The sequence below is a fragment of the Haemaphysalis longicornis genome, unplaced genomic scaffold (genome assembly GCF_048455015.1).
Source record: "Haemaphysalis longicornis isolate Haplotype H1 unplaced genomic scaffold, Haemaphysalis longicornis Haplotype H1 scaffold_2, whole genome shotgun sequence".
NCBI lineage: Eukaryota > Metazoa > Arthropoda > Arachnida > Ixodida > Ixodidae > Haemaphysalis > Haemaphysalis longicornis.
The window spans coordinates 17,949,917-17,970,349 of record NW_027526295.1 but is presented as its reverse complement, the minus strand read 5'-3'; the positions used below and the strand labels follow the sequence as shown (position 1 = coordinate 17,970,349).

General features: G+C 45.4%; 1 pseudogene; it reads right to left on the bottom strand.

Annotated features, from left to right (window-relative positions):
* Positions 1–5,007: 5,007 nt before the first annotated feature.
* On the bottom strand, positions 5,008–11,082 carry LOC144167850 (uncharacterized; annotated as a pseudogene).
* Between the last annotated feature and the right edge of the window lie 9,351 nt (positions 11,083–20,433).

Genomic DNA, 20,433 nt, shown 5'->3' with positions numbered 1-20,433 from the left:
GGCAAAAACTTCTCTGTATGCTGTGTGCAGCTCCGCTGTTTGGGCTATGGTCATTAAAGCAAGGACCTAGCTGTTCTGCCGCTCTCATTAGCAGCTGAACTAAGAACGCGCACTTTTATTTACCCTGCGAAGTCAACTTCCCAGCCGGCTTTCTGAAGTTTAGCAGGAATAAGAGCAAGTCCTAATATTCAGAACTAAGTGCTTCTATGGTACATAATGAAGCTCAGTTGTAACAGGGCCAGCGCCCTGCTAAAAATCAATGCCTTCAGGCTAGCGGAGTGAAGGAGCTATGTGGATCCACCCAGACATTTTTGTGTGCTATCACTGGCTTCAAGACCTAATGTTTCCGATCGACCGAAAAAACAGTGGGATACACGGCAGACTGCACCGACCAACACATTTGGCACCTCACCAATGAGGCGTCATTTGCTACGCACCCAAGTAGCTAATATAACATCCCTTCGTCCCTATGCACACTACACTAGAACCTAGGCTTCCTAGCACAAAACTTTATACTGGATTGAGCACAATGTATCGCCTACCTTGATGCACGATCGCCTACGTCTCGCAAGGTTAGCAGAGGGTAACGCGCTAGCATATACGAACCGACGTTTGCAGAACCATCTGTGCGAAGGTCCACATCAGCGGCGCCCAACAAGCTACCGACAGAGCTCTGGGTGCCACCAGTGCAACCAGCCTCGCTGCACCCCTGCGTAAGCAGTTGAAACGGCAAACATCACGATCCCGCCGGAACAAACGAACGGCCGCATTCAGATCATAAGGCGTGTACTAACCTCGAATTTCCGGCGCTTCGGTTGTGTTCGACCCCCGTGTGCAGGATCGCTAGCGGTGGGCACGCCAATCGTGGGCATGGCACCAGGCAAAATACGGAAATTTGTATGTAGGCGCAAATCTGAGTGGAGACGCCCGAACTCCTGCGTCAACTTCAGGCTCTGCACGTAGCACTCCTCCGAGAAGTGCAGCAAGCAAATTCTGCTGCCCGGCTTGGGCGACCAGTTCTTGCGGGCACTGCCGCGCACGAACTGAGCCCAGGTTTTGCGCTCCCCGTCGTCCCGGGCGAAAAAATGCAGCTTGGCGGCGTCCGTGGATTTACTAGGACAGGCTGCCACTGAGCAATACTTTGCACTCCGTGAGCTTGCCATAGAACTTCGGCGTGCTTGGCGACGCGTACGGGCCGCTCAGACACCACACAGTCTTCGCACCGGTGCAAGATAACAGCAAGCGCGAATTGTTGAGGCAAACCGTCCAAAACGTTAAGTGCGCACTTTGCCTTGCTCACAGCGATATCGCAGCCAAGCCTACTATCGAAGCGCGACCACCCACAACAGCAGTGCAGGCTGTTGTTTCAGGTTCCGGAAAAAACTGTACGACGTCATGCTGAATCGCCCGCAAATGCGGGCTAGTCTTACGTCACACCCATAGCGATTTCGCTACTGCTGCCGATTTGTGGTAGCTCGGGGCCAGGAGAATTGAAATCGATTGCAGATGCGTTTCCAGCCTCGGGTCGCTGCAAAAATTTCTGCGGGGAATCTGTACAAACCACTGAAGCCAATTATATCGTTCTTTAGGCCTCTAAACTTGGTGTCAGTAATCCTTTAAGCGCTGCTGAGATAAACGGTCTTTACTCCTCTATTTCTTGGCCTGGTGAGTAGACAGGTGCGCGGGACAAACTGTGGGCATCGTTATGGATGGCCTTCATGTCGTACTCAAGACGGCCTTCATGTCGTACTCCCGCAGCCGGAGTTTCCATCTAGCGAGGCGCCCAGATGGGTTCCTTAAGTTTGCCAGCCAGCACAACGAGTGATGGTCGCTGACGAGGTTAAATGGCCTACCCTAGAGGTATGGTCGGAACTTGCTGATGGCCCAGACTGCGGCGAGGCACTCTTTCTCGGTCGTGGAGCAATTGGCCTCTCCTTTGGAGAGTGTGCGACTTGCGTACGCTAGGACGCTTTCCGCACCGTCCTTTCACTGCACGAGGACCGCGCCGAGGCCGACATTACTGGCGTCTGTGTGGACTTCGGAATCCGCATGTTCGTCAAAATGAGCAAAAACCAGAGCTGTTTGCAGCCGATTTTTCAGGTTGTTGAAAGCAACGTCTTGCTCTCCCAACAGCTTTTTTGTGGGCTGGTTTCGGGAAGCCTGCGACAGCAGCCGCCTTCTTAGGGTCTGGGGACACTCCTGCGCTGATAACGTGGCCAAGAAAACGTAGCTGTTTGTACCCAAGTGGCACTTTTTCGGATTTTTAGTTAAACCAGCCGAACTAACAGCCTCCAGTACCAGCCGTAGTCTATGGTGGAGGGTGCGGGTTTTGACCCTGTATGCGTCAAGAACATAGCTTTGCTAGAGACGACGTCCCTCGAACGGAGCTGACTCATGTTCCCCAACGCAGCAGTTGTCCACTCCAAGGTGCTTCACCCAAATTTGGAGTGCTGCCAGAGACCACCAGGAGCGCGAGAATACACATCATGACCTCAACTACGGCGCAGACCGACTATTCTGTCCCCATCAGTTCGTGATCCATCAGCCGCGAGCGCTGGGGACTGGCTTGACGTGTATGAGCGCGTAACGAGCTTTAATGGATGGGATGCAGTGCTGAAACGGCGACAATTGTATTTCTGCTCGACCACCACGCGAAGACGTGGTTTGAGAATTACGAAAGGGAGTTCCCAACCTCGGACAAATTTCGCAGTAGGTTTCTGGCTGCCTATACAAGAGGCGACAGGAGGGAAAAGGCCGAAGCTGCGCTACACACCAGAAATCAGCGTCCCAATGAGAACGGGGCAATGTACTGTGAGGACATGTACCGCCTTTTAAGAGGCGCAGACCCGAGTATGGCTGAAGACAAAATGCGAGTTGTGAAAAAGGAGCTCTTTGCGGGGCTTGTACGCCAGCCACCGCACATCGCCGCAGAATTTATTGCTGAGGCATCGACAATGGAGAGGACACTGCAACAGAGCGCCAGACAGTATGACCGCAATCTCAGCTGCGCGCTAGCGGATGTGCTGTCTGCTGCATTGACCACCAGCCAGGATTCTCTACGAGAGCTAATTCGTTCTGGTGTGCGGGAAGAACTCCGTATTTCGCAACTGCCTACGGCTCCGCTGGTATGTGCCTCTCTCGCTCAAGTGGTTAGAGAGGAAGTAAGGCAAGCTGTTCGAGGTGCGGGGTAGACACGGGAGGGGAGACACTCGCAGCAGCACACGTGCTGTGTTGTTGCAGAGCTTGAGCGTATGGGGCGGAGTAGAGAGGAGGCGGCTGCAGGCGGCTGCAGCCGGCTTCTCCCTACTCCGCCACATATTTATTTATTTATTTATTTATTTATTTCAGTACCCTAAGGGCCCGTCAGGGCATTACATAGGGGGGGGGGGATTTTCTACAACACAGAATGCAAAAAAAGTACAGATAAACAATTGATACAAGTGTGAACACAAAAAAACATCGCAAGATAAAGGTACACAGGCGGCGAAAAAAAGCAGGGAACAGTATAAACGGTGTGACCAAGTTTACTAAGGAAAAAGAAGCGCTACAGGAAGAATTAAACAGCACTTTCCGCTTGAAGGTGACCGAGTAACGCGGCCTCAAATGAAGCATCCGCTAGGGATCCTATACTGGCGGGTAGATGGTTCCAGTCATTTATTGATACGAGGAGGGGAGATGATTTGTATTTTTCTGTCCGGGCAAAAACTGGTGACACCTTGTGCGCATGATCAACCCGTCACGAGATGTGATGCGCTGGAAAAATATGTTTTGAAGAAAATAGCGAGCCGTTGTAATACAGTCAGTGGAAATAAACAAGACGAGATAATTTACGACGCACGTTAAGGTTTAAAAGACCTAGAGAATTTTTAAAGGCCTATACATTTTAGTCTCGAGAGTCAGAACGCAAAATAACCTTGCAGCCTTGTTCTGGACTGCCTCGAGTAGGTTAGTCAAATTGTCTTGATGAGGATTCCAGATGATCGATGCGTATTCTAGAGATGACCGGATCAGAGTAGTGTACGCATGAAGTCTAGTATCAGCATTGGCTAAAAATAAGCTTCGTTAAAAAAACCTAATTTTTTCAAAGCCTTATGAATAATTGAGTCCATATGAGCTCTCCATGACAGATGATACGTTAAGAAGATGCCCAAATATTTAAGTTTAGTTACGTTTTCAATAACAGTGCCGTTTACTACATAAGAGTTTGTAGGGGTTCTAGAAAGCACAGAAAATGTCATGTGTTTTGTTTTTTCGGTATTTACTTGCATTTGCCATCTCTCGCACCACTCAGTTAGCTTAGTTAGGTCATCGTGAAGATCAGTAACATAATCTCGGGTAGATATCTGCCTGTACAAAACACAATCATCAGCAAAAAGTCGTATAGTTGAAGTCATGTTAGTGGCGATGTCATTTATGTAGACCAAGAAAAGCAAAGGACACAAGACAGAGCCTTGGGGAACGCCAAATTTGACACATGTGGTCTCTGAAACACAGTTATCTATTATTACTGATTGAGAGCGTTCCGATAAGAATTCTTTTACCCAGCTAGTTACGCCTTCATCAAGTTCCAAGGCGGCCAATTTCCGGAGTAGACGGTTGTGAAGCACACGATCAAAGGCTTTGGACAGGTCAATGAAAACTGCATCGATATAATTCTTGGTATGTAAGGCTTCATGAACGTCTGTTATTAATTCAAATAACTGAGTTTGACATGACCGTTTATGCCTAAAGCCATGCTGATTTTAGAAAAGCAAGTTATTCGCATTTAAATGTGACATTATATGGGTGTAAATGATGTGTTCGAGCAATTTGCAGCATATGGAAGTTAAGGAAATTGGTCTGTAGTTGGAGGGAGAATTTTTATCGCCAGATTTCAACAGAGGCTCTACATAAGCAAGTTTCTAATCGTCTGGAATCCATCCAGTGTCTAGAGATTGCTGAAATACTAGCGAAAGTAAAAAGGCTGACCATGGAGATGTTATTTTTAGAAGCTTTGTTCCGACACCATCAGGACCTGGACTTGAGCTCAGGGGCAATCTGTCGATTGCGCGAACGATACCGTTTACAGTAATTGTGATGGGCTGTGCTGGGTGGATGATCAGTGGGTGGATGAACGCTCAAGCTCTGCAACAATACCGCATGTGTGCTGCTGCGAGTGTCTCCCCTCACGTGTCTACCCCGCACCTCGACCAACAATGTAGCTTGTGGATAAAACTAGGTGGCACTTTTAATCACTGAGCAGAGGGAGAGTCAAAATGGCGACACAGCTGGAGCAAGAGCACCGGCAAGAGGCCTTCATCCTGCTCTTCGTTCTGTACACTCTCGCGCTAACGCCAGTGGGATTGACCGCATCGCCCCTGTAATAATACACTGTTACAATATTATTATGAAACATATATCTGAATTTGTCGAACGGAATGAAATTCTTAATACGAATAAGCACGGATTCCGTTGTGGGTTATCCACGGTAACACAGCTTCTATAAACAGTGCACGGCCTCGCGAAGTGCATTAATCATTCTCAAATTGACGTCATAATTATAGGCCATTTAGATGCTTTTGATTGCGTGTCTCATGTACATTTACTTGTTAAGTGCAAAGAAATACTGGGTGACGGGCCTATCCTGCAATGGATAGCTAAATATTTGTCTGATCGGCATCAATAGGTTCAATTCGGCGACCATGCATCTAATGCACGGAATAAGAGGCTAGCGCTTTCCTCGACACCTCCCTTGATTTCTCATTGTTTCAATAATCACTCAGCCCACAAGGCGTTCCGCAACCTGAGCTAACATCCTTGACCTAATTTTAACAAACAGCCCCAATCATTGTTCAGATATATACATCTTGATGGTCTTTCCGATCACTCCATTATCACAGGTAACCTGAAATGCTCACCAGTTAAAAGAACGTCACTAAAAAGCAAATAATGTGTTACGGAAGGGCAAACTATGATGGAATAAACCAGGAATTGTCTACCTTCGCAGAAGGTTTTCTCGAAGATTTTCCAACCCGATCAGTAGAGAACAACTGGAGTTTGTTTAAAACTAAATTTCCCGAGCTCATAAATAAATTTGTACCCGTCATAACAATTTCTTGCACTAACACAGTTTAATAATCAGCTGCGCCGACTTAATAACAAGAAGCGCCTCTACAGGCAGGCCAATAAGCACAAAGATTCAGCTTCCTGGAAACGTTACAAATTATGTGACAGTCTATTTATTAATTTATTCAGGTTACCCCTAAAGGCCTTCTAGAAGAGGGTATTACATAGGGGTGAGGGGGCAATACCACATGGTGTGTAAACTACAAAAACAAAAAAAGAAAAAAAAACAGAAAAGAAGCAGTAAAACAAGATACAATGCAAGGTAACAACTGCAACAAAACGCAAACCATGAATACGGGCAGCAATTGCATGTCGTTATACAATAGTTAACAAAAGAGAAACGAAAACAGAACAACAAAAGCAAAAAAAAATAATTAGTTGGTCACCGTAGCGCGCATGAGCTCTAAAAACTTAGCCGAGTCTTTCCCGGTGGCAATGTGTGCGGGTAAACTGTTCCTCTGAATAATAGTGCGCGGGATGAATGACTGAGCGAAACGAAGTGTGCGAGATAGCGGGCGCTTAACTTTGTTAGGATGATCACGGCGTGGAAAGATGGAACAGGAGGGTTCAAAGAAACTGTCATGTAATGACGGGTGATTGTAAAGTTTGTGCAAAAGTGATAAGCGCGCATATTTCCGACGAAGGGCCAGACCCTCTAGCTCAGCACAATTTTTTAAGTTAGTGGCTGGAATAAAAAGAATAATCTGAGTAAATGGAACGAGCAGCACGGTTTTGCAAGGATTCAATATTTGATACGATGTAGGCTTGATGAGGATCCCAAATGGCACTGGCGTATTATATTTTAGGGCGAATTAAAGTGGTAAAAGCAAGCTTTTGTAAGTGCGATGGAGCATGTTTAAGATTTCGTTTCAATAACCCGTGAGACCGATTAGCAGCTGCAAGAGTGAGTTCTATATGATGGTGCCATGATAGATCCGATTGAAAGTGGAGGCCAAGGTACTTGTAAGTAGATGTTAACTCAAGTGCCATTATTCAACGAGTATTGACTAGGAAAACGGGTAGCAGCGTTAGAAAAGGACATACACTTTGTTTTAGAAACATTTAACGACATGAGCGAAGTTGAACACCAATGATTAATTTTGTTAAGGTCAGATTGCAAAGCTAAGCGGTCCGAATCAGAAGAAATGTTACGGTAAATAATATTACGCAGTCGTCCGCAAAAAGTCGAACGTGTGAAGATAAAGAATTCGAATTCGGTAGATCATTAATATAAACGAGGAAGAGTAGAGGACCAAGAACACTCCCTTCGGGTACACCAGATGTTACCGGTAAAGAGGAAGAATAAACATTCATAGCAAAGGTGAATTGAGACCTGGAGGAGAGAAAAGCTTTTATTCATGCAAGAACGTTAAAATGAATGTTAAGTTGTTCTAGCTTTAGTAGTAATTTGTGGTGAGGAACGCGGTCAAAAGCTTTAGCGAAATCTAAGAAAATTGCGTCGACCTGGCAACCAGCATCTATAGATTTATGAAGGTCGTGAACAAAACCGGCAAGTTGGGTGTCGCATGAAAATCCCTTGCGAAAACCGTGCTGAAAATTGAAGATGATATTGTGACGTTCCAGATAGCTTATGACTTGAGTGTGTATGATATTGATTGATTGATTGTAGGGTTTAACGCGCCGACGCAACGCAGGCGATGAGGCGCGCCGTAGTGGAGGGCTCCGGATTAATTTTGACCACCTGGGGATCTTTAACGTGCGCCGAAATCTCGTACACACGGGCATTTTTGCTTTTCGCCTCCATCAGAAAAGCGGCCGCCGCGGCCGGGAATCGAACCCGTGACCTCGTGCTCGTGTGTATGATATGCTCCATGAGTTTGCAAATGGTACTAGTTAAGGAAATGGGCCTGTAATTTAGCGGTGAGGAATGGTCACCCGATTTGAAGAGGGGACGACTTTAGCTGTTAGCCAGTCTTGAGGTAGAGTTCCGGTAGACCAAGACTGTGAAAAGAGAGCGCATAAAAAGGGGGTGATGCTGAATGATATAGATTTGAGGATTTTATTATTAAAGCCTATATTATCCGAGGTGGAAGAAATTTTCAGTTTCTGTAAAAGGGACAGAATACCCGCCTCATTGCTAACAATCTCCGGCATGACTGTGCTGTTGATACTATGCAATATGGGAGCGGATGAAACGTCTTCTCTGGTAAAAACTGAGGATAACGCCTGGTTTAAGACCTCTGCGCTTTGCGATGTGGGAACTGAAACGCTATCGTTATTGCTTAGGACTATATCAGGATAACATTTGGGGTTAACAACGCGCCAGAATCTTAGGACTATATCAGATTTTAAATATCGGGACTATATCGGGTAGATTTTTAAAGCGACTGATATTCTTTATCGCTTTTTTTGTATTTCGCCCAAGAGTTTGGACAGCCTGTTTATATAAACGTTTTTTTTGTTGTTGTTGAACCGTCGGAGCTGCTGAGTAAGCCAAGGAACCGTGCTTCGGGTTCTCACAGTGATGACAGGTATGAATTTGTTCATGAGACCAGTAAGTTTATTTATTAATAGCAACCAGTTTCTTGAGTGGTGCGCTGGAGGTGACCATGTATGAATTATTCGTAAAAGGCCGATAATTCATTATTTATGCCATCAAAGTTACCTCTGTTATAGCACCTAATCGATTTGTTAGTTGTTATTTTTTCGACAACTGGGCGAATCAGGTTTCCGGTAATAATGGCATGGTCGGAAAGACCATCAAAAATATTAATGTTCGAGCAAGCATCGGGTTGATTTGTTAAAATTAGGCCGAGGATATTCGAACTTGTTGCTGAGCAGCGTGTAGGAAAGCTGATTAGTTGAGTTAAAGAAAAGTCAAGGCAACTCTGCAAAAATTTGTGCGCTCCAACATCACTTGGTGGAACGGTGAGGTCTTAATGGCAGGAAAATTAAAATGACCGAAAATGATAAGAACAGCGTTCGGAAAGCAGGTATGAATATCGCCCAGAACACGGGAAAATTCATCCGAAAACGTGCAACCCATATCGGGGGGACGGTAAAAAACAGCAATTATAACATGATTACCAGCGCACTTCAAGGAAGCAAAGGCACATTCTAGAAAAGAACATATTGAGATGGGGGTAACAACAAGATCGTTCTTGACGGCAAGGAGGACACCACCGCCCCTTCGGTGCTTTCGATCGCAACGAAAAAAGTTGAATTCAGATGCACAAACAAAGATATTGTTATCACTAACAGTGTCATTAAGCCATGTTTCGGTTAATATTACTACTGATTCTGACGACGAGTGAAGAAAGAGGGACAGTTTTTGAAAGAACAGTACGGATATTTGTAAACAAGAATGGAAAATGCTTGACTATGGGGCGGGGTACAAGTGGCGAAGAACACTTAATTCTCGGGGGAAAGCCGCGTCATTCACTCGTGTCGCTCACGGGAGTTAGCGCCGCGTGTACGTTATCACGAGAATTTAATCGGACAGCGAATTCATTTTCAGTGTCCCACACGTAGATGTCGTCATTCACGAATAGCTTAGTAAATATTAGGCGGCAGCGGTCTCCCTCCTTCGCCACTGATTTCTTGAAGTGGGCACGTTTTCGGCGCTTTTCGCGAACGGGCAGCGAGTAATCGCGCGAGATGCTGAAGGGCGTATTTTTTAGTTTAGGTCCTTTGTTCAAAATTGCTTCAATTTCCCTATCGTTAAAGAACTTGGCTATAATGGGCCTCTTTTTGTCCCGTACAAAACGCCCACATCTATGAGCTCGGGCAACGGAACCCACTGTTACGCCTAACTTTGACGCGCAAAATGTCCTAACGAGACCCTCAGTTACATCCCATGTTTCAGGTGGTTCTTTATCATCTATGCCAAAGGAAAGAGCATTGGAACACCGAGAGCGATTTTCCAGGTCGCAGATTTTGTCATGTAATGCGGAAAAATGTTGGTCGTGGGTCGGTAGAGTTACGGTGTTATCTTTGGTTTCCATTTTAGATTCGATAGCCTGTACCCGAGTTTTGAGCTGTTCTACATCGTTTTGAATAGCAATATGTGTTAGTAAAACCTTATTTACGGATTCCAGTAAGGTAGCGCTGTTGTTTTCTAGGCGCTTAACAGCATCGAGCACAAAGTTCAATTTTTCTTCCTGGCACTTATTCATTGGTCCAGGATTTTCCTCCACGTCACCGTGAAGTAACAAAAGGCGGCTGAGGTACAACGCTGCACTCCGAGCAAATTTCAAGAACCCAGAAGGCCACGACACCGCCAAAAGGCAAACATCATCATCCAGGTAGGAACAACAGTCGTAATAACTAACCTGCAGATACATGATGGGTGAGCGTTGATCCGCAGCGGCAGTGCCGTGGCCCGAAGTGTCGATGCAGTCGGCGCGCTTTTGAAGGGGTGGGTCATAGAGTTTCATACTAATATATTAGTATGAAACTCTATGGGGTGGGTCAGCCGATGTTGCACCATGTTGCCGGACGGCCAACACGGTAAAGCCCAGATCTGGCGGCAAACCATCTGAAGCCCAAAAAAAACGGGCTGTGGTGCGCGTAAAAGCTGCTCAAAGGCGTACCCGAGCACACGCCAGAATCTTCGATTACTGTAGTCAGTAGGTCATCCGATGATGCAGACAACAGCCGGCCCACGACGGCAAAAAGCAGCACCTGCAGATACATGACGGGTAAGCGTTGATCCGCAGCGGCAGTGCCGTGGCCCGAAGTGTCGATGCAGTCGGCGCGCTTTTGAAGGGGTGGGTCAGCCGATGTTGCACCATGTTGCCGGACGGCAAACACGGGGAAGTCCAGATCTGGCGGCAAACCATCCAAACCCCCCCCCCCCAAAAAAAAATAAATAAATAAATAAATAAATAAATAAATAAACGGGCTGTGGTACGCGTAAAAGCTGCCAGAATCTTCGATGACTGTAGTCCGTAGGTCATCCGATGATGCAGACGACAGCCGGCCCACGACGGCAAAAAGCAGCACCTGCAGATACATGATGGGTGAGCGTTGACCCGCAGCGGCAGTGCCGTGGCCCCGTGACAGTCACTACCAATCTCTACTAAAATCAACCCGCGGTAACTTTTTCGCCCGTGATCTGCGGTCAATGTTAACTAACAACCCAAAAAAGTTCTGCCGCACAATAAACCCTTCTAACTATCCCGACATCACCCTTTCTAATGCTGCAGGCGACGCAATCCCCGAGGCCGAGCGCGCGCAGGTCCTGAATAACACCTTTTCTTTAGTGTTTACCCGAGAGGACGTCACATCATCACCTGCTGTTAACACTTCCACCGTTAGCTCAATTCCAAAAATAGTTATTAACAAGGCTGGTATACTTTCTTTACTCAGCAAACGTAAAACCACTTCCGCATCTGATCACCTTGGATTCAATAACAAAATACTAAAAAATGTTTCTCAAGGCATCCATCGTATCTTATCAGCTCTTTTCACTCAATGCTTGTCATCTGGTTTAATCCCCGAAGACTGGCGAATTGCTAAGGTAATACCCATCTTTAAATCTGGCGATCGTTCATCCCCGCCTAATTATAGACCAATATCGTTACAAGCACCATTTGCAAACTTCTCGAACACGTCATTCACTCGCAGGTAATTACCTACCTAGAAGAGCATAACATCATTTTCAAGTACCAGCACGTCTTTCGAAAGGGAAACTCGTGCGACACTCAACTTGCCGGGTTTATTCACGATGTACATTCTTCCCTTGACGCTGGCATACAAACTGACGCAATTTTTCTTGATTTTTCCAAAGCCTTTCACCGGGTCCCTCATCACAGGTTGCTAATCAAATTAACACAGCTTAACATTCACCCGCTTGTGCTCGCATATATTAAAGATTTCCTTTCAAGAAGACTTCAGTTCACATCCGTTAATAATAGTTTCTCCTCTTTTCAAGAAGACTTCAGTTCACATCCGTTAATTAGAGTATAGAATAAAAGGAGAGACCGATAGCCGCGACGTCCTGACAATACGATGATGCTTCTATTTACAAATATGGCGACTGATGAAGATGAAGCAGCTCGAGCGAGAGCTGCTCACGCGACTATGGGCACCGATGATGGTGATCACATCGGTGCAGCAATGATGACACCTATAAAGTTTCTACATATTCCCCACCCACAACGAACCATGGTCAGTCCGCTTCATAAACTAACAAGTTCGTTCCGATCCGATCCGGTAGGGCAGTCAGACGGCGAAGCAGTCACTGTGGCCGTCTTCTGAGCACACGCCAAGTCTGTCGATGCAGTCCACGTAGCCAGGTCAATATTCGAAGCCCATCTTCGACGGTCTTGTACCCTGATGTAAGTTCAGGTTCGTTCACTGCGATCTCAAAATAGTGCTTTGGAGGCTTCCGCTGTTTTCTGGAGTTCTGGACATTAGTGATACGATTTTCGTTGTGACGTGCCTTGTTGTTCAGATGTTTTCTGCAGTGTATCGTTTTCTTTAGAAGCGATTGCCAAATATGTGCCGCGGCCATCTTTCTCGCATACCTTTCAAAAACGCACTCATCCCGCTCTCCAGCGTCGTGCATCGGTTTTCCTTTTTGTGTCGTATCTTGCCCTTGAAGCTCTCCAGGTTCCAAATCCATGGTCTCCCGCTTGATATATTCGCCATACGGAGACTCTGCTGGCGTCATGAGGTTCGATGACCTGCCGCCGGTCTTGTTCGTGGACATCTCGGCCGACTCTTTCAATGCTCGCGAGAGTAAGGCGCCTTCAGTTTCAAGGTCTAGTGGAGACAATGAATATGTCGCATTCTCAAGTCCTGTTTGCGATGGGAAATCTGGCTGAGGTGAGCTTTCTGGTAATAAGTCATGTTCCGCGGGTGTGTCCAAATCGCATGGATCGTAGCACTGTTCAGTCATTGTAAAAAACTCATTGAAGTTATTTGATAAATGCAAGGTCTCCATAATTTGGCACTTTTCTTTGGTGTCACATTTCTTATCTTTCAATCGGTAGTACAATCGGATCATGATATGCGTCATTTCGTCTTCATAGTCAATGTTGGTGGTAAATTCCTGGTCCAAATCTTCGATATCAATAAGCGGTTCGATCTCCTCATTCAACAACCTCAATTCAACTTCATTTTTCCGCAGCTGGCTCAGAAAGCTTGTTAACACCCCGCAAACATCAGTGATCGTTGTCGCTTTTCCTTTTCGTGTCTTGTCTTCCCATCGCGTCGGTCGGCCATGGGTAGCACCATCGTCGATATGTCCATCAAACGTTCCGTCGTCGGCTTCGAGGGGTCCTCCTTCTCGTAGGCCAAAGTTCGGATGAATCCGAATCGCACTGGGCCTTCTTCCCGGGTTTCGGCACCAAAATATAGAATAAAAGGAGAGACCGATAGCCGCGACGTCCTGACAATACGATGGTGCTTCTATTTACAAATATGGCGACTGATGAAGATGAAGCAGCTCGAGCGAGAGCTGCTCACGCGACTATGGGCACCGATGATGGTGATCACATCGGTGCAGCAATGATGACACCTATAAAGTTTCTACAAACAGTTTCTCCTCTTTTGGGGAAGTGTACTCAGGCGTTCCTCAGGGCAGCGTGCTGGGCCCCCTGCTCTTTTAAATTTTCAAAAATGATTTGCCTAACACGGATTTATCCCAAATCAGGCTTTTCGCGGACGATTGCGTGATCTATCGCAAAATGTTGTGCAAAAAAGATGAGCAGGCCCTCCAGGCTGACCTAGATGGTATAAGCTCTTGGTGCTCTAAATGGTTAACGTGCCTTAATAATTCTAAAACAAAGCGTATGTCCTTTACTAAACGTGCATCTCGCATTTCAACCTCGTACACTTTAAATAATACTCAAGTTGAACTTACTAGTAATTACAAGTACCTTGGTGTTTACCTTAGTTCGGACTTATCCTGGAATCATCACATTGACGTCATACTTGCATCGGCTAACCGCTCACTAGGTCTTTTAAAACATAACTTGAAGCATGCCCCATCGCACCTACGTAAACGCGCTTACATAACACTTATACGGCCTAAAATCGAAAATTCATCAGCCATTTGGGACCCTTACCAAGCTTACATAATCAACAACAGCGAAACACTTGAAAACCGCGCAGTTCGCTTCATCTTTTCAGACTACTCCCGTCATTCCAGTGTCACTGAGTTTAAAATTCGTGCAGAACTGCTCGACTTGTCGCAACGACGCACAGCTGCAAGGTTATGACTTTTTCACAAACGTTATCCCCACCCATTGCTTCATGACAATTTCTTTTTTTCGCCAGCTTCCATTCTTCCCAGAGACGACCATCCTTTCAAAGTAAAGCATTTACCATGTCATACATTCCACTATTCTCGGTCATTCCTACCGCGTACAATCATTGAATGGAACGCATTGCCATCACACATAGCCACCGTCATTGATGCTGTTAAATTTAATCAACTAATACTGACGGAAGTTGTGAATTGACAACAGAACTTTCGCTTTTTTATTGTATAACTTCTGACAGATTGTTCTTTTTCTAAAACGTTTTGTTTGTTGTTGCCTCTACTGAGTTTATTTTTTACGCGTTATTTCGAGATAACATTACATTTATCATATTTAAGTTACCGCATGCGTTGTCCTTTTTATGTTCTATTTCTCCCTGTGTATATATTTTTGTTCGTATGTTTGTTTCTGCTGCATTGACTACCCCCTGTGTAATACACTCCTGCGTGAGGGCGTTTAGGGGTACTTTGAATAAATAAATAAATAAATATTGTTCCCGTCATGTCAGGGGTTCCACGGGGTTCTGTTTTGGCTCCGTTATTATTTTTACTTTTTATAAATAATTGAACAGGCGGTGTTGACGTGAAAGTTAGTCTGTTTGCAGACGACTGCATGTTCTACCAAGAGATAAAAACTGTTGATGACGTAATTAAATTGACCGATTCGCTGAATCGCACTGCACAGTGGTGTCGGGACTGGTCAAGGGTGATTAATCCAGAAAGAACCGTACCAATGACAGTATCAAAAAAGAAGTCGTGTCTAAGTTTTCCATACGGGTTCGAAAACACCCTCTTGAAGAATGCTGCAGAGAAAAAATACTTGGGGATTACTATTTCCTCTGACCTTAGATGGACGGCACACATACAAAACGTAAAAAAACAGGCATTCAACAACCTATGCTACCTAAAACGAACCCTCAACCACGTGGTCTCCGACACAAAACGACTGGCATACCTCATGCTTATCATGCCGATGCTTGACTATGCGAACATAGTGTGGTTCCCCCATACAAACAAAAAACCACTATTTTGGAGCGAATGTAAGCTCTTCCCACATTTCGTTCTCTTCTTGTTTCTGTGTTAATCTGTTGCTATTGTTAGTTCTCAATTTAAGTTGAACCCTCTTAGTGAGCCTCCAAGTTTCTGCCCCGTAGGTGAGTACCGGTAAGATGCAGCTGTCATACACTTTCTTCTTCAGCGACAATGGTAGGCTGCTATTCATTATCTGAGAATGTCTGCCATATGTACCCCACCCCATTCTGATCCTTCTAATTATCTCTGCCTCATGGTTGGGATCTGGGGTCACAACTTGGCCTAAGTAGATATATTCGCTTACCACTTCCACTGCCTCGCCACGTATCTCAAACTGCTGTGCTGTCCCGAGGTTATTGATCATTACTTTAGTTTTCTGCATTAATTTTCAGGCCTACGGTTCTACTCCGTTCGCCCAGTGCGGAAAGCATGCTTTGCAATTCGTCCCCCGAGTTACTTAGCAAGGCAACGTCATCAGCAAATCTGAGGTTACTGAGGTATTCTCCATTAACTCGTACTCCCACTTGTTCCCAATCCAACGTTCTGAATACTTCTTGTAAGCATGCTGTGAATAACATTGGAGAGATTGTGTCTCCTTGTCTGACACCCTTCCTTATAGGTATTTTACTGCTCTCCCTATGGAGGATGATGGTAGCTGTAGACCCATTGTAGATATCCTCTAGTATTCTTACATAATGCTCATCTACCCCCTGGTTCCGTAATGCCTGAATGACTGCTAGGGTTTCGACCGAGTCAAATGCTTTCTCATAATCTTTGAAGGTTATATATAGGGGTTCAGTATACTCAGCGCACTTCTCTATCACCTGATTGATCGTGTGAATATGGTCCATTGTTGAATAACCTTTACGGAACCCTGCTTGTTCTTTAGGTTGACTGAAATCTAAGGTTGGAGAGATTCGGTTAGCGATTACCTTGGTAAATACCGTGTAGACGACTGACAGTAAGCTGATCGGCCTGTAATTTTTCAAGTCCTTCATGTCGCCTTTCTTATGAATTAGGATGATGTTCGCGTTCTTCCAAGATTCCGGTGCCATTGCGGTCATTAGGCATTGCGTATACAGGTTTGCCAGTTTTTCAAGTACAATTTCTCCGCCATCCTTCAAGAGGTCTGCTGTTATCTGATCCTCGCCAGGTGCTTTGCCCCCTTTCATTTCTTTCAAAGCCTTCCTTACTTCTTTGGTCATTACTGGTGGGATGCCTATCTCCTCTGAACTACTGTCTCGTTCGGCATTATCCTGTATGTCCTGGCTACTGTACTCCTCGGCCACTGTGACTATTTTATCCCTATTTGTAATGACATTGCCTTGCTTATCCTTAAGTGCATACATCTGATTTTTCCGACTCAGCGGGGAATGGAGCGGAAAATGATAGGTGTAACATTAAGGGACAAGAAGAGAGCGGAGTGGGTCAGGGAGCAAACTGGTGTTGAAGACATATCAGTAGAAATTCAGAAGAAGAAATGGACGTGGGCAGGGCATGTAATACGAAGGCAAGATAACCGCTGGTCATTAAAGGTAACAGAGTGGATCCGTAGAGAAGGAAAGCGTTGCAGGGGGCGGCAGAAAGTTAGATGGGCAGATGAGATCAAGAAGTTTGCGGGGATAAATTGGTCACAGTTGGCACAGGACCGAGTTAATTGGAGAAAAATAGGAGAGGTCTTTGCCCTGCAGTGGGCGTAGATAGGCTGATGATGATGATGATGATGATGATTGTTAGTTGGTTGTATTCGAGAAGTGCACGGATTGTGATCGCTCTTGAACTGGTCTCTGGCATCGCGTGATTCTTAGTTCCCACGTTTCCTACTGATTGTTACGATTCACTTTGTTGTTTTTGATTGAAATGACACTCTATTACTGACATTCCCCTCCTGTAGTAATCCCTTCTGGGATTGACAGTGTTCTGAAATAAATAAATAAAAATAATAAATAAATAAATAAATAAATAAATAAATAAATTGTAGCAAGGATAACGAGCAGCTCTTGTGACGCCATCAGCTTATCCGGGTATGCGCCACATCAAGAAAGAGTGCCATGCGATCGTGGCCAATCTATGCACGACGGTATGCGCGCACGCTGGTAGCAGTGGAAGAAGAAGTACAGCAGAAGGTGCTTGGCGCGTGTCCGGCCATCGTCTGTGCGCTTGTACCTGCGCTCGCCTTGCTTCTGCTCCTGCCAATAAACAACGTTCGGTCTCCTACCGGAGTTTCAACTATATCCCTTACAAAATAAATAAATAAATAAATAAATAAATAAATAAATAAATAAATAAATAAATAAATAAATAAATAAATAAATAAATAAATAAATAAATAAATAAATAAAAATTTAATGAATAAATAAATAAATAAACTCCCCACAAAATAATGTGCAAGTGATTACGCTGTACTTGAAGGACTTCCTTTATTTAGGCCGTTACAGCAGGCACGCACGCACAAGCTTTGCACTGGAGATTGCAGGGCTCCCGCGGCCGCCCGCCGTGCCACAGCCGCGACGTACGTGCGATGTCCGAGTGGTGCAAGGTAGAGCACATTATTGAGAGACATAACCAAAGCTGCTACTTAAGACGTCAGTGGGTAAGGAATCAAGGGGGACCTAGGAATAAATACTCGCACACGTTTTTCACTATCAGAGAGCGCGTTTCAGAATCTTCGCTCTTTGTTTTAAAGAAAAAATCCTCTCGGCACCTTACGCGCGTTGAAGGCGAAAGGGATTCGATATTTATTGGCAGCAAAATCATGTTCTTGTTTTTGGTGCGACGGCCTCCTGCTGCACCTCTCTCTCTTGGCTTTCGTCTTGGGGCGACAATCGCTCACCCGAGCTGACTGGCCCGCGCCACAGTTTCCCCGGCTGGTGCGCACCCATTTAACTCGCATGCCGTCACGATGAAGCGATACGCGGCACGCAGTGTTCTGCAAATTTAACTTTTCAAATTTATGGTTTTTATAGTTTACTAAAGTGGGCTCGTTGGGGCTTTAAAGCCAACTTCACCATGTGTGAATTCATAGCCAATTTAGACATCCGATTCTACCCCTTGTGCGAATGTTCGACGAAGAAACAACTACAGTAGACTCTCCATAAACGGAACTTCAAGGGACCGGAAAAATTAATTCCGTTTAACAGGAGTTCCGTTTACTGAGAGAGATGTTCTAAGGTGCAAATTTATGTGCGTACACACTTCTAAGGGCATTTCATGGAACTCTAACCACTAGAAAGTGACTAAGCAAGAAAACTACAAGAAGCATAGGCAAAGCATTCACGAAGTTGATTTGGCAACAATGAGTCGCTGTGCACTACAAAGTGCGCCAATTATTTTTGTTTGAGTCCTTGCAACTGCATTTTCACGGAGGCTAGAGGCCTCAACTTCGCGAGTGCTTACGAGCCACCGTAGAAGAATGTAGAAGACGGAAACGTGGTAACGAAGGACGAATAGCACAACGATGGCACGAACGAGGCGACAGGAGGTGAGCCCTGTAGCCTCGGCGTCTAGAACCGAGACCGAACGACTGGAACAAGAACTGCGATGTTGCATTCGCTGCGCTAACACGGCTAACCACTTACGAGACGAAGCTTACGAGGCCAACAAGGCTAAAAAAGCATGGAGGAAGAAAAAAAAACAACGAAACAGCCGGAACCGTAAAAAGCTGATTCTCATGCCAGTGGATTTCACAAGAAGTTCCATTTCTGGTTCCGTTTACACGGTGATGCGGAAATATTAGTTCCGATTACCGAGAGTTTTTTGACGTTATCTGAATACAAAACCAACCAAATTCCAGGCAACTGTTCCGTTTAAGCAGCAATTCCGTTTAAGCGATTTCCGTTCATCGAGATTCTACTGTGCATACAACGACGACAGCTTTCCTTCTGACGCTGGTGACGTGGAGAAGTAGACCATGGCGGCAGCGCATTCGGCAGGTTCTGGGGAGACGTGGGTTGAAATCCCCTATGATCGCGCAGTTCGCTATTAAATTTTATTTATTTATTTATTTATTTATTTATTTATTTATTTATTTATTTATTTATTTATTTATTTATTTATTTATTTCTTTATTTATTTATTTATTTATTTATTTATTTATTTATTTATTTATTTATTTATTTATTTATCTCATTGGCCACCATTGTCTTGACTAGGCACGTACGACAAAGGCGACGGTTTTATGCAGAGTGGAGCCCGATAGGTTTTCGCCCTAAAACATTGTTCACTATCAGAGAGCCTGTTTGTTTTAAAGGCTTTCCACCCAGTACTATGTAAAATACAACTCCCCTCGCGAAGTACTTACCGCCTGGAAGTGCTCGTGCATGTAACGCCAGACGGCGTCCTCGAACTTCGGGCAGTAGTATCGTCGAGCGAGTTGAGCCATTTCTATGCAGTTGTCTGGGCCCAGGAAACGCAGCAGGTACGCCAGACATCTGTCGCGTGCGTCGTCTAGGAGTAACATGTCGGCCGCCTCGAGAATGTTGCGGACATTGCCGTTGTTGAGACGCAGCTGCATAGCCGAAATTCATGTTGCTAGTGAAGGCGACCTTTGGAGCATCATTCTTTTCACTAAAGTTACTGCGAGCGGTGGCACCAGAGTCGAACCCGCTTGGCTGCTGTCCTAAATATCTTGCCGGTTCTTTGTTTTAGGTGCGGAGTACCTCAGGACCGCACAATATCCGTCTGCGTACATGCGGGCGCACGCCACCATCAGGCGAAAATCAAGCGAAATTCGATTTTATCCGTGAGTTGCAGTTTCATTTAGGGAATAACCAAGGTGCAACTAACGGCTCAAATCGAATGACGGTCGGGGGGCAAATCGGATGTCATTTCGAGTCCCCGTACTTCGCACCCTCGCCATCATCCACGGAGTGAAGTGCTGCCACTTTTTTTTCTAAGTGCCCGGCTACACCAAGATCTCACCGGCGTCGTATCCGTCACGGAAATGACATCGCCAGAAAAATTTTCATGACGTCCCTATTTCGAGCCTGTCGGTGCAACAGGATACGGTACACAGCGCTCGGCCAGCTGCGCTGTGAATTCAAGCGCAAGTTGGTCTACGAACGCCC